Source organism: Molothrus aeneus (genome assembly GCF_037042795.1).
Source record: "Molothrus aeneus isolate 106 chromosome Z unlocalized genomic scaffold, BPBGC_Maene_1.0 scaffold_33, whole genome shotgun sequence".
NCBI lineage: Eukaryota > Metazoa > Chordata > Aves > Passeriformes > Icteridae > Molothrus > Molothrus aeneus.
Window position 1 is genome coordinate 4,388,566 of NW_027098761.1, and position 19,544 is coordinate 4,408,109.

Genomic DNA, 19,544 nt, shown 5'->3' on the forward strand with positions numbered 1-19,544 from the left:
AGCAGCCAGGGAGGAATATCAACCTTATATCCATCTAGAGTTCTCTTGAATTGGCCCATTTTAATTTGATGTCTGTGTCTTAGAACCCTTTTGTCGCTATGAAATGTTCTGATTTCTCCTTAAAAGGTGCAGTGCTAGATCTGAAAAGAAATGAGGTTCTAAACAGTTTGTCCTTCATGCTTCTCTCTTGCCACAGCTGACAGAACCAACAGCCGTCTCTCCCCTGGCTCCCGCTGCTCCTGGAGAAGAAGCCAAAGAGGAGCAAATTGAGATGGATGAACGCCAGCCTCCATCAGTGCTCACACCAGAGCCTGGATATCCTGAGCCTGTAAGTGCAAGCTGTGGGTGGCGCTGTCTTTAGTGCAAGGCAGAGGTGCAAGTTTCAGAGCAGCCAGCGCTTCCTGTTGCTGGCTGAGGATGCTGAGTGCTGGAGTCCTGCCAGGAGCTTGGGATATCCTGCAGGCAGCGTCAGTAGACCTTGGCCTTTGACCTGTGGTGTTGAGGCCCCAAAGGGCTGGTGCCTCTGGGAGAGCATCTGGCTGCTTGGCTCAGGGGAGCTCTATCCCTGGCCTTCTGCAGCACTGTGGCCGGGGGCACACGTGGTAGTGCTTGAAGTCATGGGGCTTTGTTTGTTTGTTTTCTTCTTTTGGAATGGTGTGTTTGGCTTTTGAGTCTTCTCTTCAGAATTCTTGAGTAATTCTTCAGTTCTAGAAAGTCTTTTGGGCCAGGTGACTTTTGGCTTTTGATAAGCTTCAAGGAGATGGTTGTGTTGTCTATGAAGCTGTGGGGGGCCATTCTTTTCCCGTGAGGCCAAAGGATGAGAGTGAGTAGTTATGAAGCCTCGTGGTGAGGCAGGAAATCAGAAGGGGCAAATTTCTGTTGATGCATTTAGTGATGAAGCCTGCTGCTTTGGCAAATGCCTTGGAGTCAGAGTGGGGGTGAAGCTGCCAGTCCTTGACAGCTGTCTTGTGTTTCTCAGAACATGAAGGCCATCTAGAAATGGTGGATGTCTTCCAGAAAGTAAAATGGGCACCTCTGTGCCTGGGAAGCTGCGTGGGTGAAAAGACACTTGGGGTGTGGTAGAAGATCAGCTGAAGGAGAGCCATCCTGGGACCAGGTGTCCAAGAAGGCCCAGGGCATGGTGGCCTGTGTCAGCAGCAGTGGGGCAGCAGGAGCAGGGCAGTGAGCGTGGCCCTGTGCTGGGCAGCGCTGTGGCCACCGCTGCAGTGCTGGGTGCACTTGTGGGCCCCTGGGAAGCAGAAAGTCATGGAGGGGCTGCAGCGTGTGCACAGAAGGACTGGGGAGCTGGGCAAGGGTGTGCAGCACAAGGGCAGTGAGGAGGTGCTGGGTGAACTTTAGCTTGGACAACGGGAGGCTCTTGAGGGACCTTACGCAGATTTCCATCAATCCCTGCGTGACAGTGCTCAGCACTTGGGCCATTTCCCTACTAAAGATGCCCTAACTACATCCAAGTGCTTTAGCCACTGGAGTGGGAGGCACTTCCATATTGTGCCTTGTTAGATTGTTGGCTTGCTATGAGGGAATTTCTCTGTTCATTTTCTCTTTTTCCAGCAAGCAATGATGCCTCTGCACAGGGTTTCCTCCCCTTTTGCAACAGTAGATGAGATTGCAATCTAGTTTGAATTTTCCGCGTCTGCAGCTGCAGTAGCAAAGGAGTTGGTGTCTCTTTCCTACTTTTCCAATTCAGAGCTTTCAATACTTAAAATGCTGTTTTACAGAGACAACGTTGCTTTATGATAGCAGCCAGGGAGGAATATCAACCTTATCTCCATCTAGTGTTCTTTTTAAGTGGCATATTTTAATTTGGTCAGTGGGACTTAGAATCCCTATATGGCTATGAACTGTTATGAATTCTCCATAGAAGATGCAGTGGAAGATCTGAAAAGAAATGAGGTTCTAAACAGTTTGTCCTTCATGCTTCTCTCTTGCCACAGCTGACAGAACCAACAGCCATCTCTCCCCTGGCTCCCACTGCTCCTGGAGAAGAAGCCAAAGAGGAGCAAATTGAGATGGATGAGCGCCAGCCTCAGTCAGTGCTCACACCAGAGCCTGGATATCCTGAGCCTGTAAGTGCAAGCTGTGGATGGGGCTGTTTTTAGTGCAAGGCCGAGGTGCAAGTTTCAGAGCAGCCAGCGCTTCCTGTTGCTGGCTGAGGATGCTGAGTGCTGGAGTCCTGCCAGGAGCTCGGGATTTCCTGCAGGCAGCGTCAGTAGAACTTGGCCTTTGACCTGTGGTGTTGAGGCCTCAAAGGGCTGGTGCCTCTGGGAGAGCATCTGGCTGCTTGGCTCAGGGGAGCTCTATCCCTGGCCTTCTGCAGCACTGTGGCCGAGGGCACACGTAGTAGTGCTTGAAGTCATGGGGCTTTGTTTGTTTGTTTTCTTCTTTTGGAATGGTGTGTTTGGCTTGTGAGTCTGGTCTGCAGTTTTCTTGATTAATTCTTCAGTTCTAGAAAGTCTTTTGGGCCAGGTGACTTTTGGCTTTTGATTAGCTTCAAGGAGATGGTTGTGTTGTCTATGAAGCTGTTGCGGGCCATTCTTTTCCCGTGAGGCCAAAGAATGAAAGTGAGTAGTTATGAAGCCTCCTGGTGTGGCAGGAAATCAGAAGGGGCAAAATTCTGTTGATGCATTTAGTGATGAAGCCTGCTGCTTTGGCAAATGCCTTGGAGCCAGAGTGGGGGTGAAGCTGCCAGTCCTTGACAGCTGTCTTGTGTTTCTCAGAACATGAAGGCCATCTAGAAATGGTGGATGCTGTATTTGAAGTCAAATGGGCAACTCTGTGCCAGGGGAGCTGCACGGGTCAAAAGGACCCAGGAGTGCCGTAGATGATCAGCTGAAGAAGAGCCATCCTGGGACCAGGTGGCCAAGAATGCCCAGGGCATGGTGGCCTGTGTCAGCAGCAGTGGGGCAGCAGGAGCAGGGCAGTGAGCGTGGCCCTGTGCTGGGCAGCGCTGCGGCCACCGCTGCAGTGCTGGGTGCACATGTGGGCCCCTGGGAAGCAGAAAGTCCTTGAGGGGCTGCAGCATGTGCACAGAAGGACTGGGGAGCTGGGCAAGGGGGTGCAGCACAAGGGCAGTGAGGAGGTGCTGGGGGAACTTTAGCCTGGACAACGGGAAGCTCTTGAGGGACCTTCAGGCAGACTTCCATCAATCCCTGCCTGACAGTGCTCAGCACATGGGCCAGTTCTCTACTAAAGATGCCCTAACTACATCCAAGTGCTTTAGCCACTGGAGTGGGAGGCACTTCCATATTGTGCCTTGTTAGATTGTTGGTTTGCTATGAGGGAATTACTCTCTTCATTTTCTCTTTTTCCAGCAAGCAATGATGCCTCTGCACAGGGTTTCCTCCCCTTTTGCAACAGTAGATGAGATTGCGATCTAGTTTGAATTTTCCGCGTCTGCAGCTGCAGTAGCAAAGGAGTTGGTGTCTCTTTCCTACTTTTCCAATTCAGAGCTTTCAATACTTAAAATTCTGTTTTACAGAGACAACGTTGCTTTATGATAGCAGCCAGGGAGGAATATCAACCTTATCTCCATCTAGTGTTGTTTTTAAGTGGCTGTCATGGTTCGACACTGGCACAATGCCAGTGCCTCCATGAAGATACATTCTCCCTGGTAGCTGCTGTGAGATGTGACCAGGAATAAGCAAAGCAGGCTCCTACTTAGGGAAAAAGAACCAGAACTTTATTAACTACTCTACAACTACAGATAAAAAGGAACACACACACACACCGGGAAAATGAAAACTTCACAAGTGCATTTCCTCCTCCCCCCACCAAATTTCCAACACAATACATTTGGTTCCTCAAATCACCAACTCTCGGTCCAGCACCACCTTTTAGACAATCAATCCTCAGTTCATCAAGAGGAGAGGAGTCCTTCTTGTGCCATGGGCTTCCCCTGGAAACACAGCTGAAGCCTCGTGTGTTTCTGTGTCACTCGTGGCACCGCCCGGAGTACATCTGCCGTTGTGACTTCTTCCTTTTCATGTCCAGTGCTCTCACCACTGAACACGGAGCAGAACTGCTTCTAGGGTTGTCTTTTTAAGGATGCTCTGTCCCGATCCAAAAAAAGGCACAGTCTCTCCTTTGGGACACCTGTCCCCACAATCTCTCCTTTGGGACACCTGTCCCCCCCATATTTTCACCCCCTGGGGCCGAGGGGCATCAACACTGAGCAGTCTCTGTATCACAAACAATCTCTCCTTTGGGACACCTGTCCCCCCCATATTTTCACCCCCTGGGGCCGAGGGGCACCAACACTGAACCCTCTTGGTTCTGAGGCCATTGCCTCCCCCTAGAATGCAGTCTCTGTATCACAAGGAACATGGTTCTGTCCATGGCTATACAAAAAGAGTCCAGCAAAAGCCACTCCATCATCTCTTCCCACTAGGATTCTTCTCTATTCTTCTACTATCTCTCACTCGCCCAGACCTCTCTCACACTGGCCCATTTCCTTCCTCATCTTCCACTCTATCTTCTAGGAAAGGTCAATGTTCTGTAAAGTTCTCATTCTCCAAAAAGGGGTTAAAAGCTCCTACAAGCGGCCGGCTGAACCCCCCCCTCTTCTCCGTCCCAGCCGTGCTGCCAGCACAGGCCCATGTTTATCAAGCTTCAAGGTTACAGTCTCAGGCAGCGGCTCTCTTTCTCTCTCTCTGTGTCTCTCAGGGGGGGCTGCCCGATGGCTCCCGGTCTCTCTCTCTTCCACCCTTCCACCCCCGGGCTCAGGCCTACCTCTCCCGGCCACATGGCTTTCCCCTCCCCCTGCCCAGCCAGCAGCTGGGCCGGGGGAGAGACCCGAACTCTTTCCCGCCGGAAACCCAAAAGAACCCTCCCAGGGGAGAGCTCTGCTTTTAACCCCGTGTTCTCAGAGGCGTGTCCATGTCTCAATGGTCAGGTTAAATGCCAATATTAAAGTCTGAATATCCATTGGCCAAAAACACAGCATCCCAAAAAAAACACATTTCCTGTCAAACCACCACAGTGGCATATGTTCCTCATGCTTCTCTCTTGCCACAGCTGACAGAACCAACAGCCGTCTCTCCCCTGGCTCCCGCTGCTCCTGGAGAAGAAGCCAAAGAGGAGCAAATTGAGATGGATGAACGCCAGCCTCCATCAGTGCTCACACCAGAGCCTGGATATCCTGAGCCTGTAAGTGCGAGCTGTGGGTGGTGCTGTCTTTAGTGCAAGGCAGAGGTGCAAGTTTCAGAGCAGCCAGCGCTTCCTGTTGCTGGCTGAGGATGCTGAGTGCTGGAGTCCTGCCAGGAGCTCGGGATTTCCTGCAGGCAGCGTCAGTAGAACTTGGCCTTTGACCTGTGGTGTTGAGGCCCCAAAGGGCTGGTGCCTCTGGGAGAGCATCTGGCTGCTTGGCTCAGGGAAGCTCTATCCCTCGGCTTCTGCAGCACTGTGCCCAAGGGCACAGGTGGTAGTGCTTGAGGTCACGGGGTTTTGTTTTTTTGTTTTCCTGTTTTGGCAAGGTTTGTTTGGCTTGTGAGTCTGGTCTGCAGTTTTCTTGAGTAATTCTTCAGTTCTAGAAAGTCTTTTTGCCAAGCTTTCTCTTGGCTTTTGGTAAGGTGGACGGTGATGATTGTGTTGGTTTTCCTGCATCCTTCCTGCCCTTTTGCAGCACCATGAGAAATTTTGCTTGAATTTTAGTGTACACGTTGGCAGTTGAAGATGCAATATATTTGCATGAGAACACATAGTTTGGGGCATGCATCTTGGTGCAGAAGGAACTTTTCTTTTGCCAGGCTTGTTATTTACACCTTGCACTTCCCATTCAGGTTAACAGTACCTCTGTCTTTTTGCTACCCAAGGAATCCGTTTTTGTTGTGTTTGGGATTTGGTCAGGAAATCAATGCCCTTGCATTCCAGCTGGTGCTCAGAGATCAGAGGAGCTAGGAGGGGCTGGGATGTATTTCTGATTGCACTTCCTTATGCACCATGTGTGTGGTCGAGTCCAAGAGAAGAACTTGCCCGAGCACGGATGCACAAAGAGTGAAGTTCCCAGTTCAATGCTCTGGGTCTGATCCCTTTCCATAAGGACCTACACACTCCAGATTCCCCAAGAGTGTGGTTTATTGAGCAACAGGAAAGCAATCTCAGGATTGCTGCTGATCAGGGCACTGCTACCGAGTGTTGATATGTGTAACAACAGAAAGGGCAATAAAGAGAGATTATAGAGGTGAGATCTATCTGTCTGTCTATTTTTCTATCTATCTGTCTATCTATCTATCTATCTATCTATCTATCTATCTATCTATCTATCTATCTATCTCTCTATCTATCTACGCTGTGTAACATTTGCATAATTGAATATTCCTGACTCTGGTCCAAGGCAGTTGGAGGTGCAAAGCTCACCTAAAGCATCCCTTTCAGGAGTGGATTAGAGACATGTTCCGTCAACCAATTCAGAGCAGGCCTAGATGTTTTCCCCGTTCGGATATTGTGGTTTTTCCCCTCAGAGCTGTTTTTCTCCTCCACCCTGTTCTTTCCTGAAGTCCCCAGTTAATTCTTTAATTTTCTGCCTGTCCTAGAGTGGTGAAGTATTCCATGTTTTAGGTGGTGAAGACAACATGAATTCTAGAAGTGTCTCTCACAAGGAGTGAGCTCACCCAGGAAGCCACCTGCAGAGCCAGGATGAAGCAGTGGGACAGGGCAGGGTGTCAGTCACTACTAAAAGACAAACAGGACATGGCAGAAGCAGAGGGAGGCCCTCAGCAGACCCTTGAGAAATGCCACACCTTCCCTGTCAGCTGCCTGAGAGGCTGTTGGAGCTTCAACCCCAGATGGACCCTGATTGTAGGGCCAGGGTCACTTTGGAATCTGTGCCTCCCCTCAAACAGAGAATGACCCAGCAGAGCAGCAGCACAGTGCTTTGGGAACGTGTGAGCCCAGCAGTCTTTGAGTCTTGGCCCACAAATGTTATATGGGAAGTTGAAACCCATCTTCTCTTGCTTTCTGTGCAGGTCCTTCTAGAAAAAGAGCAGGAGCAGATTGCTTCAACAGAGATGCCGTGGCAGACTCAGGGAGAGCTGTTCCCAGGCCGAGAGCAGGAAGAGCAGCTCAGGCAGCAGGTGGAAGAGCCACAGGAGAATGGCCAGGTAAGCCTGACTGGCCAGGGGACAGAGGGAAGGGCAGGAAGAGGGGCATAAAGCAGAGCTCTTGGGACTGAGGAGGCCAGGAGTCCCACAGGCACTGGAAGCACAGAGCCTTGGAATCTGCAGAGATGAGCCCTAGGACAGGAGGCTTACATTGGAAGCAGATGTGGGTAGGGAAGCAGAAAGAAGTGGCTGAACAAATGTGATTTGAGGCTGCAAGAGGAAAAAGCTGAGCCTGATGGCAGCTGCCAGTCACTTGCTCTGCATTTGTGTGTACAGAAGATCCAGGCAGAGCCACAAGCAGAGCTGCCCGAAGTTCAGAGTGACATCGTGGCAGTAAAGAGAAAGAAGAAGGAAGACTTGAGAAGCATTCATGAGGAGAATCTCCATCAGCAGAGGGGCGATCAACCAAACCAGGTAAGTGAAAGAGTGGCAGGCACTCCACTCATGAAACATCCTCTCTCTTGTTTTTTAGAGAAGATGAAGGAACAGCTGAATGCAGAGCTTCAGACAGCTCACACTAGGATGAAGGCAAGGGAGAAGAGGCTGGAGGAAGAAATGAAAATCATCAGAGAGAAACTTAATCCCCTCCCTCAGTCTCTACAAAAGCAAGTGAGTGAAAGAGGGATGCAGTCAGTGCAGTGACCAAACTGGTGGTTTCTGTCTTTCTTGCCTTTCCACTCAGAGCTGCATGGAGTGGGGTGATGCCTCGGAGTGCCGTCCTGCTGTAGTGTGTATCACAGTCACTCTGAAGGACATTTCCTGGTGTGCTGAAGTGCCTCTGCTGCCACGGGTAGTGGGACTTGTCCTTTGGCCTTTTGGCCAGCAGTCATCCAAATTGATTCCTGCTCTCCTTGTTTCTTGAGGTGTTTTTAAAGGGGAACGTGGTGACTCAGATGGAGGATTGAAACAAGCTGTCTGTATCCCTTGTCAATCTGTTCTTTGCCTTTCCTCACAGTCGATGACTCCTGGCTGACAGGGACAAGCTGGAGTCTCTGACTGCTTTGTTCTGTTTGATTTGAGGTGCAAGTGTTGGCATCTCACCGGGCAGCCTGCGAAGACTACCAGCGAATGTCTGGCAATGAAGAGCCCCAAGTTAGGAGTCAGGCACAGGTACCATCCCCACCAGAAGTGCTACAGGTTAAGCATGACCTGAAGATGGTGCAGGAAAAGAGGACACAGTGGGAGGAGGCAGAACACTTGAACAAGGAGCTGCAAGTGTGTCTGCAGCCCTTGGAGGTGGAAAGGAATCCTTGAGAGGAGGTAGAATGATCATTGTGGCAGTCATCCTTTGGAAAATCCATGAAAATGGAACATGAATCTGGCCATGAACTCAAGTAAAACTTGCCTTTGGTTTTGATCCATCCAGTTTGAGAAGTGAACATCAGAAAAAAGCCATTGAAGAGCCCTGCATGTGGTTGACAGCACCTTTCTAAGGGCCTGCATTTCAAAAAGGGATCTCAGGGTAATCTCTGCCAGCCACCTTTCTGACATCAACTCATTTCTTGTCCCAGATCTACACAAGCTCTGTCACCAAACCTGCTGCAGCAGCAGCAGCATCATCTAAAGGAGCCTTTTCTCCCCGATCTGAGAAGTGGAGCCGGGGCAGTTTGTTCACCTCCCGCGCTGACCCAGCTGCTGCTCAGCAACAGGAGATCAAGGGTGACTCCCTGGAGCTGCTGAGTACGTCTGCTCTATTTCTTGTCTGAGGGACAGTGCATTGTGTGCAGGTGTCAGCATAGCTGTACCAAATGTTTCTCCTGAGTTTGGTGTCACGGGGACATTTAGGAGCCCCACAGGAACTGCTGTAGAAAATCAATCTCTGTGCTGGCCACCTGTGCTGCAGAGCTGTCTGCCTGGTTGTTGTTGTTGTTACCCAGCTGACCACAAAGGGTTCAGAGCTCCAGACACTGGGGCTGCCTTTTGTATCTCCTGGAAGCTGGGATCTCTGCTTTAATGTCAGCATCTTGCATTTTGTTTCCCTCAGAGAGAATAGTAAACAAGGAAAATCCCAGGATGAAATACACCAAACTGGAAGATATTGGCAGCGGGTGAGTCCAACCACAGTTACTGCTACATAAGCATGGGCCAGGTGTTTTTCTGGTGGAATGTCTATCCAGCGTGAAGTCAGGCCAGCTGAAAACAGACATCTATCCCCATGTTCACACACTGGGGATAGACTGTCCCATCTCTCAGTGCTGCTCAGAATTTGTGTGTGTGCTCAGAAGGCATTGTCAGAGACACCTCCATGCTGCCGAGGTCTTGCCTGCAGCAAGGAACAGGATCTGGAAAATCTCATCTCTCAAGTGTGAGACACTTCTGTGTTAATTTCCTTAGTATTTTTGTATATTTCTAAATCATACTGCCACACTAATAAAGAGGAAAGAAACTTGCTTGCCTGAAAGAGCAACCTGCTCCGTGATAGCTGTGAGATAACAGTTCTCAGGAACATTTCTTTCCAAGAGTTTGCTGAAGGAAATACTCTGTGGTCAGGATAAAAACTGAACAGTTTAGAAACTGAAACCTGAGGTGAAAGAAGCATCTCTATTTTTGAGCTAAGGCAGTAAACCCGAGCACTTCAGGAACAGGCCCAGTGTCCAAGCACTTGAGAGGAAAAAGCACCATCTGCCTTTTGGCAGAGCTCTCCTGCATCTCTGCACTCACAGCAGAGATCTCTTGTGTGGGCTGGCTTTCACTGCAAGATCTAAATGGCTTCTACTTTCTTTGCTGCTTTTTTGTTTCTAGGACTTTTGGAGATGTTTGCAGAGCACTCGACAATGCCACAGGGAGAGAGGTAAATGTCAACAGCATCTGCAGTCTCCGCTGCTCTTGAGGGGCTTTCCCCTCTGGTGTGAGCTGTGGCTGGAGCTTTGGGCAGAGCTGTGCTGAAAAGGCACAAGAAGCACAGACTGGTGCCAGCCTGCAAAATACATCTGGGACTTTGTCCTCCTCAGCTGCCGGAAGGAAGGCACGGAGGGCAGCGGTTCCTTTCAGAGAAGGACGCGCTCGCTCGCTCTCCATCGCTAAAACAAAGGTGGTGCCTTCGAGCACCTCACTGCTCTTTGGGGCTACAGCTTCAGAGTCCTGAATTCTCATTTCTGGCTGCCAGCAAATACATCTGAAAGTTCCTGGTAGTTCCTTAGCCAGCTGCAGTGCTGCACTTGGGAACTGCACGTAGGGAGAGATCTGCAAGGTGTCCCTAAAAGCCCTAAGCCCTGCCTGTAGCCCAAGATGTACCCACAGAGTATTAAGGCATGGATTACTTCTTCTGAATCCCATCCAAAGCAGCAGAGATTGTGGTCAGAGGTTTGTGGGTGATAGCTGAGACACCACTGTTACCAAGTGGACAAGGCAAAATGTCAGTGGCCCCATGTGTCCTGTAACTGGCCCCCAAAGGAGCAGAGAAATGGGCTGTTGGAATGTCAGTTCCTAATTAGTGCAGTGCCTAATCACATGGAAGTTTGGCACAGCTCAGCTGGGTCATTGCAAAATCACTCGCTCCATGTGCGTTGTGGTCTTGTGCCACCAACTTCTCAAGTTACTGATTTTCAATGCCATTTTAGGTGGCCATAAAGAAAATAAATCTAAAAGGACTGAGGAAGAAGAAATTAAAAGTCAATGAACTCATGGTCATGAAAATTAATAGGAATCCCAACCTGATCAACTATTTAGACAGGTGAGTTGTTGTCAATGTTTCTTTACATATAGCAAACATGCCAGCTAAAATCCCACTTTGGTCAGTGGCAGAAAATAGAGCTGCAATTATTGGCTAATTATTATTGCTCTGCTCATCTCTAATGGATGGGAAGAGAGTGCATTTTGTCTGCATGAGTCTTCTCTGGCATACATAGTTTGAAAATTACTCAAAAACCTGGGCCAGTCATATCTTACTAAATCAATAGCCTGTAAGTTCACAGCCACCACTTTTTTCTGTGGCTTGATTCTTTTCAAGTGTCTTTTTATGTCCAGATAAACTAACATAAATGTCCCCTTTTCCATTGCTTTGCATGCTAGGAAGACTAGGTGCTTATTTCCAGAAACACACAGTGTGATAGGTTTTTTATCTGTTACTAAACTCCATTTTTTACTTGCTGGCCATTTAAGACATCTCCTTTTTCACAGCTGTGCCTTTCTTCTTGAGACTGCACAGATTGCAAACAATGCATAGCTGAGAGGGAATGTCTATTCCTTTGATTCTGTCCTAGTCACAGAGGAACTTGGAAACAAGAAACCCAGAAGTAAAAAATCAAGGTACCCATGCACGTTCATCTCCACACGCTTGTTTCCTTCTTTCAGCTACCTTCTGGGCGAGGAACTCTGGCTAGTTATAGAGTACATGGATGGAGGCACTCTGAGCGATGTCATCAGCAAGACTTGCCTGTCTGAAGACCAGATGGCAGCCATCAGCCGGGAGGTCAGCAATGCCATCTGTGTTTCCAAGGGCTTGGGCAGGATTGTCTGGGGAGCAGGGGCTCAGAACAGGAGAGGTTTCATGTGCCAAGCTTTGTTTTCTGTGTTGCTGCTATGCTATGGGCAAGTAAAAGCATCCCAAGTGAAAGGCCTACCAGTGCCCCTGCACTCACTGTACTCAGTGCCAGTACTCTTATCTCCTGCTGTTGTATTCTCACTCTGCCTCATGTATTTATTTGTATTTGCTGTTCTCCATTTTGCCTCTCTAAACATTTGCCTGGAGCCTGTCTTCACTGCGTTCCTTGCCTGTGAAAGCAGAGGTGCTGGTGGCAGGATTTAAAACAAAGAAAAAAGAGAGACTTATTTCTCACAGTCCTCAGCTGAAAAGGATAGTAGTGCAGCCAAAATGCTCTTTGCTTCAGGAAGGTGACTGATGTGATACTTCCAAGTCTGTGCTGAGGCCAGCAATAAAACCTTTGTCATGCAGCCTCCCACCCAAAAGTGATCCACTTCACACCAAAGGGAGGGACTTTTTCTTTCTTGGCAAGACCCTCATTTGTCTTCTGCATGGAGATAGCATGTCCACTGCAGCAGCAGTCATTCTGGCTGGTTTGCAGGGGGCAGTCTACAAGAGCAGGTGCTGTTGCTGTTTTAAAAGCTGACACGCCTTTCCTCAGAAAGGTCCCACTCTGCAAGTGTTGGAGCAGCAAGCTCTTCCTCTTGGTGGCACTGTGTTCTGCCATTACTCCCCTCTTTGTTTCCTTTCTTGTGTGATGAAGTCACATCACTTATTTTTGCCCTCCTCTTTCTGTTTTCTCTCTCAGTGCCTGCGAGGACTGGATTTTCTCCACTCAAACCATGTGATCTACCGAGATGTGAAGAGCTGCAACATCCTTCTCAGAACCAATGGTTCTGTCAAGCTGGGTCAGTATATTCTTGGTCAGGTGCAGTGTGCCAGGGATGTGGGGTGTAGGCTGCTTTGAGTGACTGCCAGCTCCCCAGAAATGGTGCTGGTGGCAGCACAGGGACCCCTACTGTAAGCTGAGGGCACAGTTGCAATGCGAACAGAGGTATGAGAGGGAACTACAAGAAGTCAAGACTGCCTTTGGTCTGTGTGTGTCCCTTACAGAGGGAGGGAGCTACAATCTAAAGTTTCAGGGGAATAAAGTCCACTGCTGTGAGCAGCGTTAAAAAACCTGGGTTTTTTTGGATGTGGCCAATTCCGTACTACCTTGGCTAAAGCCCCATGGAAACTGAGTGTGGACAGTTCTCCGGGAGATTCAAGAGCACATTCTTAGACTGAGAGTGGGGAATTCTTTTGCTTGGTTTCCTAACTGGAGCTGGCTTTCATGTTTGTTGTTTTCTCCACAGCTGACTTTGGCCTCTTTGTTCAGCTCACCCCTGAGCAGAGCAGACGGAGCTCCGTGGCCGGCACTTCTGGGTGGCTGGCGCCTGAAGTGGTGACAGGTCAACCATATGGCCCCAAAGTGGACATATGGTCTTTTGGAATTGTGGGCATCGAAATGGTGGAACGAGAAGTTCCTTGCAGGAATGCAACTCCTGTTTCGGTAAGGAGCAAATACTCACTGATCCCATTGTCTTTCTCATCTGTCCCATGTTCTGTGTGCCATTGGACAAAATCCCGTTGCCATCTGCTGGCACCACTTCCACCAAGGTCTCCTTCTAAAAATGTCCCTGCATCACATCAGCATCCGCTGTAGATTTGGTTGCATCAGAAAGGGAAGTGGCAGTTCAGAAACCTAACCAGTTCCGAAAGTTGCCATTTTGGCCTCCAGCCAGGCCTGACATTGCTTTTTGAACCCTGTTGGAGCTCTGGCTCTGAAGGACAAGAATTTTTCAGTGGAACAGTTGGATGTGTGATAAATATCCTTCAAAATGGAGGTTGAGTCTTCCCAGTTTCAGTTTTATAGAAAAAGAAAAAGCAAAAAAGAAACAACCAGCAAAGCAATGCCCAAGCAGTTCTGCTTGCTTTTTTGCTTTTGAACCACAGCACATCAATTTTCCTCCATACTATAACATCTTTTCCAAATCCTGTGGGTCTTTGAAACTTTCAGGCTTTCAAGTCATCTGTACATTGTTCAGTCATGTGTGTGGGAGGCCTGGATAAGTTCAGGATGTGTTTTTCTCCGACTGCAGTTAGAATTGTACACCAAACCCTTGGCTATTTCTTGGTACTTTAACAAGTTGATGAGCTTGCAGCCAGGTGCCTGGGCTGGGATCCAACGTGGGCAGTTGACACAGGTGCTGTGTTTCTTTACCACAGGAGCAGGGCCATCCCTGGCCTGCACAGTTCTAATGACAGGGAGGACACCAGCTCCCCACCATGTCCAGTGGCTGAGCACAGCTGCAGAGGGACAGGATAAAACCCCCTTTGTGACCTCTGGTGGTGTGGGAAAAGGAAAGAAAGCTGTACTAATTATTTATACTCAAGTGGAATGTGTTTGTTGTTTTAGGCTTGGAAATTTTCCTTTGGGTTGAAGAGGATAATAACAAAGTCTCTTTGGTCACTATCTATTTCAGTGCCACCAGCACAGAGCTGTTAGTATTGTGATGGGCACTTTTATGGAGACCAGGCCACAGCCTGGGGTCATGGAGATCCTGCCAAACCTCCCATTTCTTACCCGACACTTTCTGCGATTGAGTATCCAAATGAGCAGAGGGTGACCATAGGCATGGCACTTCTTCTGATTTGACCATGAAAAGGTTTCCTTTTGCCACATAAAGAAGCAAAAACGTGCAGCTGAGAGACAGAGCTACAAATGGCTCCTGTGCACCCAAGCAGGCATTTTCATCTCAATATATTTGTGCGTGCATCTTAATGTGTCTGTGTTGAATATGAGATCCCAAATGTTTGCTTTCCTTTCCTGAGGACTAGCTGGTGGATTTCCTTTCTTTCCTTCCACTTACCACTGGAAGAGTTTTCTAGAAGAGGAAAAGAAGCTCAATGAGATTTGTTTTATGGCAGTTGTGCTTCAGGGACCAATAAGCACTGCAGAGATGCCTTTCATGTACTAATCCTTGGAAACTGTAGCGTTAGTATAGCAGTCCCTCTTCCAAAAAGCCTCTCAAGCTGGTGTGAATCCTTAGGGAAGGGAACGTACTTTGCTGATGTAGCTCCTACTAGCTAGGTCAGTCAATGAAATCAGCTGCCAAGGCAAGATCTGCTGAATGTTGGAAAAGCTGTGGCTGCATCGGGATTTGGGTTTTTGGTTGGTAAAGGAAAGTCATCTCTGGGTCTCTGCCAGGGCAGAAACTGCCACTGCAGAATGGAGCTTAACCAATGGGATGCGGGAGAGCAGTTACAGATGGGAAAGAAGCAGGTAGAGCCTGGTGTCTCCTTTTTATCCAGGCTCAACTCCTGACAGCCAGGGGAGAGAGACCACGGCTGCGGCAGCCACACCGATTCTCGTCTTGCCTGTGTGACTTCCTGAGCTGCTGCCTGCAGACAGATGTGATGTGTCGCTGGTCTGCCAGGGAGCTCCTGAAGGTAAAATGTGAAGGGGCTGCAGGTGAAACAGGCTCTGAGGGATGGGCTCCTTCTCCACTCAAGTCCAAGGCATCAGATGAGCCCCCCCTCCGCTCTTGCTGCTCTTCAAATGAAAATGGTGAGGAATCCTAGACTGGGCTGGGCTGGCAGGGACCTGTAAAGGTCCTCTGGTGCAAGTGTCCTGCAATGATCAGGGACATCTTTAAAGAGATCAGGTTGCTCAGAGCCCTTTGCCACTTGACCTGTGACGGGGCACCTACAAGCTCATGGGACAGCCTGTGACAGTATTGCACTATGCTCTGAGTAAAAAAGTTCTTCCTTAGACCTACTCTGACTTGATCCCCATTTTGATTAAAAATATTCATCACATTCTATTGTAACTGGACCTGTTAAAAAAGGTGTCCCCACTTTCTTCAAAGCCACTCTGAAGTCTTGGGAAGTGGCAATAAAGTCTCCCTGGGGCCTGTTCTTCACAAAACTGAATAACTCCACCTCCCTCCGTATTTCCTGAGAGGAGAGCTGCTCTGTTTTCTGTTTCTGTCGCCCTCTTTTGTAATTTGGTGGGGTCTTGAGTTTTATCTAATGGCAAAAGAATTGAAGTAGAGCAATGCAGGCTACAGAGACATGAAATGGTGGTGGTGGAACCCAAGGAAGCCAGTCCCAGCTGAGCAGTCAGAGATTTGCCTGTGGGCTGGAGGGGCTGTGGGGGGCTCACTGTGAGCCTCTGAGGGGCCCTGCTTTGTGCCCCCCAGCCCACCCTTAGAGGTTTCTGCCACACAAACAGGGACAGCTGGGAGGGACTTGTCCCAGCCCCATCTGCTGCCTGGCACGCCCAAGCAGACGGGAACTGTGCCAGGGTTACTGCCAGGTTGTGTGGCAGAGAGGGAGCTGCAGGGCCCAGTGCCACTGGGCTGGCCCTGCTGGGAAGGAAGGTGCCATCCAGCACACAAGGGGCAGGGCATGGAAAGGCAGACACTGCTTTCTGTCCCTGTGGAAATTTGCACAGTGCCTGTCTTACAAAGGCAGGGACCTATGTGAGCCATTGGAGTTTCCTGCAAGGAAGAAAGGCCAGGGACAGAAAGCACCATTTCAGAGCACTGGCAGGGCAAAAATCCCAGCAGGATGAAGACATCACAATAAATGGATGGGTGGGATTCTGAGCCAGGTTTGCCTGCGATGGCAAGGTCATGATATGATGATTGGGGAGCAGATTGTCCCATTGCTCCTCTTTCTGGGTCTTTTTAGGACCCAGAGGAATCCTGATTGACTCTCTGAAGCACTAAGCTTGGAAAGTCATGGTTCAATGTTCTTTGTTGTTTTTGTTTTTTTTTTTTCCGGTGGACAGCATCCATTTGTAACTTCAGCCAAGCCAGCGTCCAGCCTGGCCCCACTCATCAACTCAATCAAGATGAAGAAGAAGAAGGAGGAGTGGAGAAGAAGAATGTAATAATGAAGATGTTTTCGCCATAACCAACTTAGAGTAGGATTGTAGAGTAGGACTCTAGAGTAGGATTGTTGAGTAGTTTTGCTCTATAGAGTAGGTTTATAGTATAGTATAGGTTATATATATAGTATAGTAGCTATATATATAGTATAGTATAGTATAGTATAGGTTTATAGAGTAGGATTATTATTAAATAAAGTTTCTCAAACATCAACTCATTTGGAAGATTCCCCTCCTTCGGACCCCCTTCAGAGAGCTCGGCATTTTCTTCTGAATTACCAGTTGTTTTTTACTGGTGCTAACTCACACTTATGGCTTCTTTGGTATGGTTTGTAAGTGGAGAAGGTTCTTCTTCATTCATCCTCTCCAGACCACACTGCCTTTGGAATATGACCCACTGTCTGGTTTTGGCACAGCTGTGATATTTCTAGTTGAGGCAGAAAAGGTAATGGCATTTGCAGGAAAAACCAAAGGAGGGGAGAGGCAGCCAAGACACACTGTGTGGATTCAGGCCTTCAGTCATGACTCAAGAGCATTTGAGTTCCTGCCACTTGGATTTGTATCCCTAAGTGCAATCTCCTTGGCAGAAGAGCCAAAGAGATTGCCTTGCTCAAGTGAGAAAGCAGAAAGATCAGAGAGGGTGCTCGGCAAGGTCTCCTGTGGTGCAGAGCTGTCAGCGCCTGTGAGGTGAGAGCGGGCCCGGCCTTGGCCGGGCTGGAGCCCCAGCAGAGCCCAGGCAGAGGCCGGAGCAGGCTGAGCCCCGGCAAAGGCAGGCTGGAAGGAGGCCCTTGGAGCTGCAAGAGGCAGCAGCCGGGCCCTGCGTGCCTGTTCCTGGGAGTGGGCGAATCCTGCACTCTCAGAGCCCAGGTGGCAGCTGGCTGCTGCCGAGGGGAAGCGCAGCCGTGCTGGGCAGAGCCCGGCGTGGAGGCATTGGCCATCTGGAGTGTGCCCAGGAGCAGAGAAAGGCCAAGGGCAGCCAAGGGCCGCTGGGCTGGCTGAGGAGGATTCCTCCTCTTCTGCCGGCTGCCCTGCAACTCCTGGCCAAGGTCAGCAGTGTGTGCAGCACTCTGGGCACCGGGGCAGGGAGCCGGGCTGCTCGGCAGGCTGGAGCACAGGGCAGCCTCCTTCAGGCCCGGCACTTCTGCCAGGGGAAGCGAGGCCAGCGTGAGGCAGGGACAGCTTGGCAGGGCACGTCTGCAGGAGCCAGCGCCTCACGCAGCTCTGGGAGGAAGCGCCTGCAATCCTGCAGTTCTGCACTGAGCCAGAGCAAAGGTGTGAGATGCAGAGTGTTTGGCAGAAATATTCAGGCCCACCAGGCCAGCCTGCTTTGTGTTCTCTGGCACAAAGCAAGCGCTGTGCAATGCAGCTCTGAGCTGCTGGGAGAGAGGGAGTCGGGGATGTGCCTGAGGGTTTTTCTTGAGTAGTGAACTGATTAGGAAGGGAGCAGAAGGGTTGCAGTAGGCAATTTGTGTTTTCTTCATTAATTTCTGAATGACGGATGCAATGTGTCCTCACTCATCAAAAGCGCTTGCAGGACTCCTTGGCAAAATGCTTGTGTATGAATCCCAGAGTAGGAAGGAGAGGCGCTGGGAAAATGCTAAGGCGTAACAAATGAGGCTTAATCTTGTGGATTCCTTGAGCTTTAGCAGGCAGTACTGAACCCTGTATTCCCCCATTGCAGTGCTTAATGTGTGCAAGTGGCTATCTTAACCTTGAGAATAAAGAGAATGGTCCTTCTAAGAAGGTAGCTGGAATTCAATTCCCTGCATTCAGGGGAAGAAAGTGTTTTTAGGATGCTCTTGACTAGTGAAGGAGAATTTGAGGAATGGAGTATTTCTAAAGCAACTGTGTCCAAGACCCTGCTATATTTGATCCATTTTTGACCAGGTTGACAAGGCAATGAAGAAAAATATCTTGTTTAATGAATGGGAACTTGACCCTTTGTCCTGGTTTAGGGCAAATTTGTGAGACACCCTCCACATGAGCTCCTCTAGAAAGCACATTCAATCGGTCCCTCTCACAACCAGTTTGGGAGAAAATACCTCCTTGGAGAAAAGTGGAAAAACCTGTTTATTAAGCAATAAAACCTAAACAATATTAAACAATGAAACCTCTTGCCGCTCCAAAAGAGAGACAAACTCACAAAGTCTCCTCCGTAGGCTGTGGCTCAGCTCACTCAGTCTCTTATCAGTCCTGTGGTGCTGGAAATGCTGCTACCCAGGCCCAGCCGGGTGGGTCACAGGTGTGAGCTGCCAGTGCTCTTCTGTTATTCAGTCTGGAGAAGGTCTAAACAGGTCCAAAGAAAAGAGGAAAAACCTCCCCACAGTCTAGGGAACTTCTTTGTCTCAGCTAGCTAAAACTAACTAAAAGCAAAGGAGAGCTCTGTCTTGCCTTCTGTCTATCCGCAGACATCACAGTCCAGGAGCAGGAATGTGGAGGAGTGAGTGCAGTTTCTGCAAAGAAACTCCGTGCTTCTTCTCTCCCTCCCTTCACTCTTGGAACTTGTCTTAAAGCTGCAAAACTTATTATTCATCAAAACCAGAGCAGATGACTGGAGATACAAGCATGATATAGCCAAGCCAGGACACCCTTGAAAGAGAAACAATGTATTGGTCAATCGGTGGGCAGTCAAGCTTTGAAAGGGGAACAGTGCGCAATGGAGCCCTTGCTGGCAGGGAGTTGGTATCCTGAGCCATCATGGCCTCATCTCACACGCTGACCATGTGTGGGCTGATGCTGTAACTGGGAAAATTCCACTCCTGAGCAGGAGATATAGGGCCTGGTTCTGGGGTGGAGGGGTGAGAAGGATGAGATGCACAGCGTTTTGATCCACCATTGAACTGAGGCCAGCGTGAGGCAGGGACAGCTTGGCAGGGCACATCTGCAGGAGCCAGCGCCTCACACAGCTCTGGGAGAAAGCGCCTGCAATCCTGCAGTTCTGCACTGAGCCAGAGTAAAGGTGTGAGATGTAGGGATTTTGCAGGAATATTCAGGGCCACCAGGCCAGCCTGCTTTTTGCTGTCTGGCACACAGCAAGTGCTGTGCAATGCAGCTCTGAGCTGCTGGG

The 19,544-nt window shown here is 49.4% G+C and overlaps 1 pseudogene; it reads left to right on the forward strand.

The window, feature by feature from the left end:
* LOC136569496 (serine/threonine-protein kinase PAK 3-like) overlaps positions 1-16,476 on the forward strand; it is a 64,606-nt pseudogene extending 48,130 nt beyond the window's left edge.
* Positions 16,477-19,544: the final 3,068 nt, after the last annotated feature.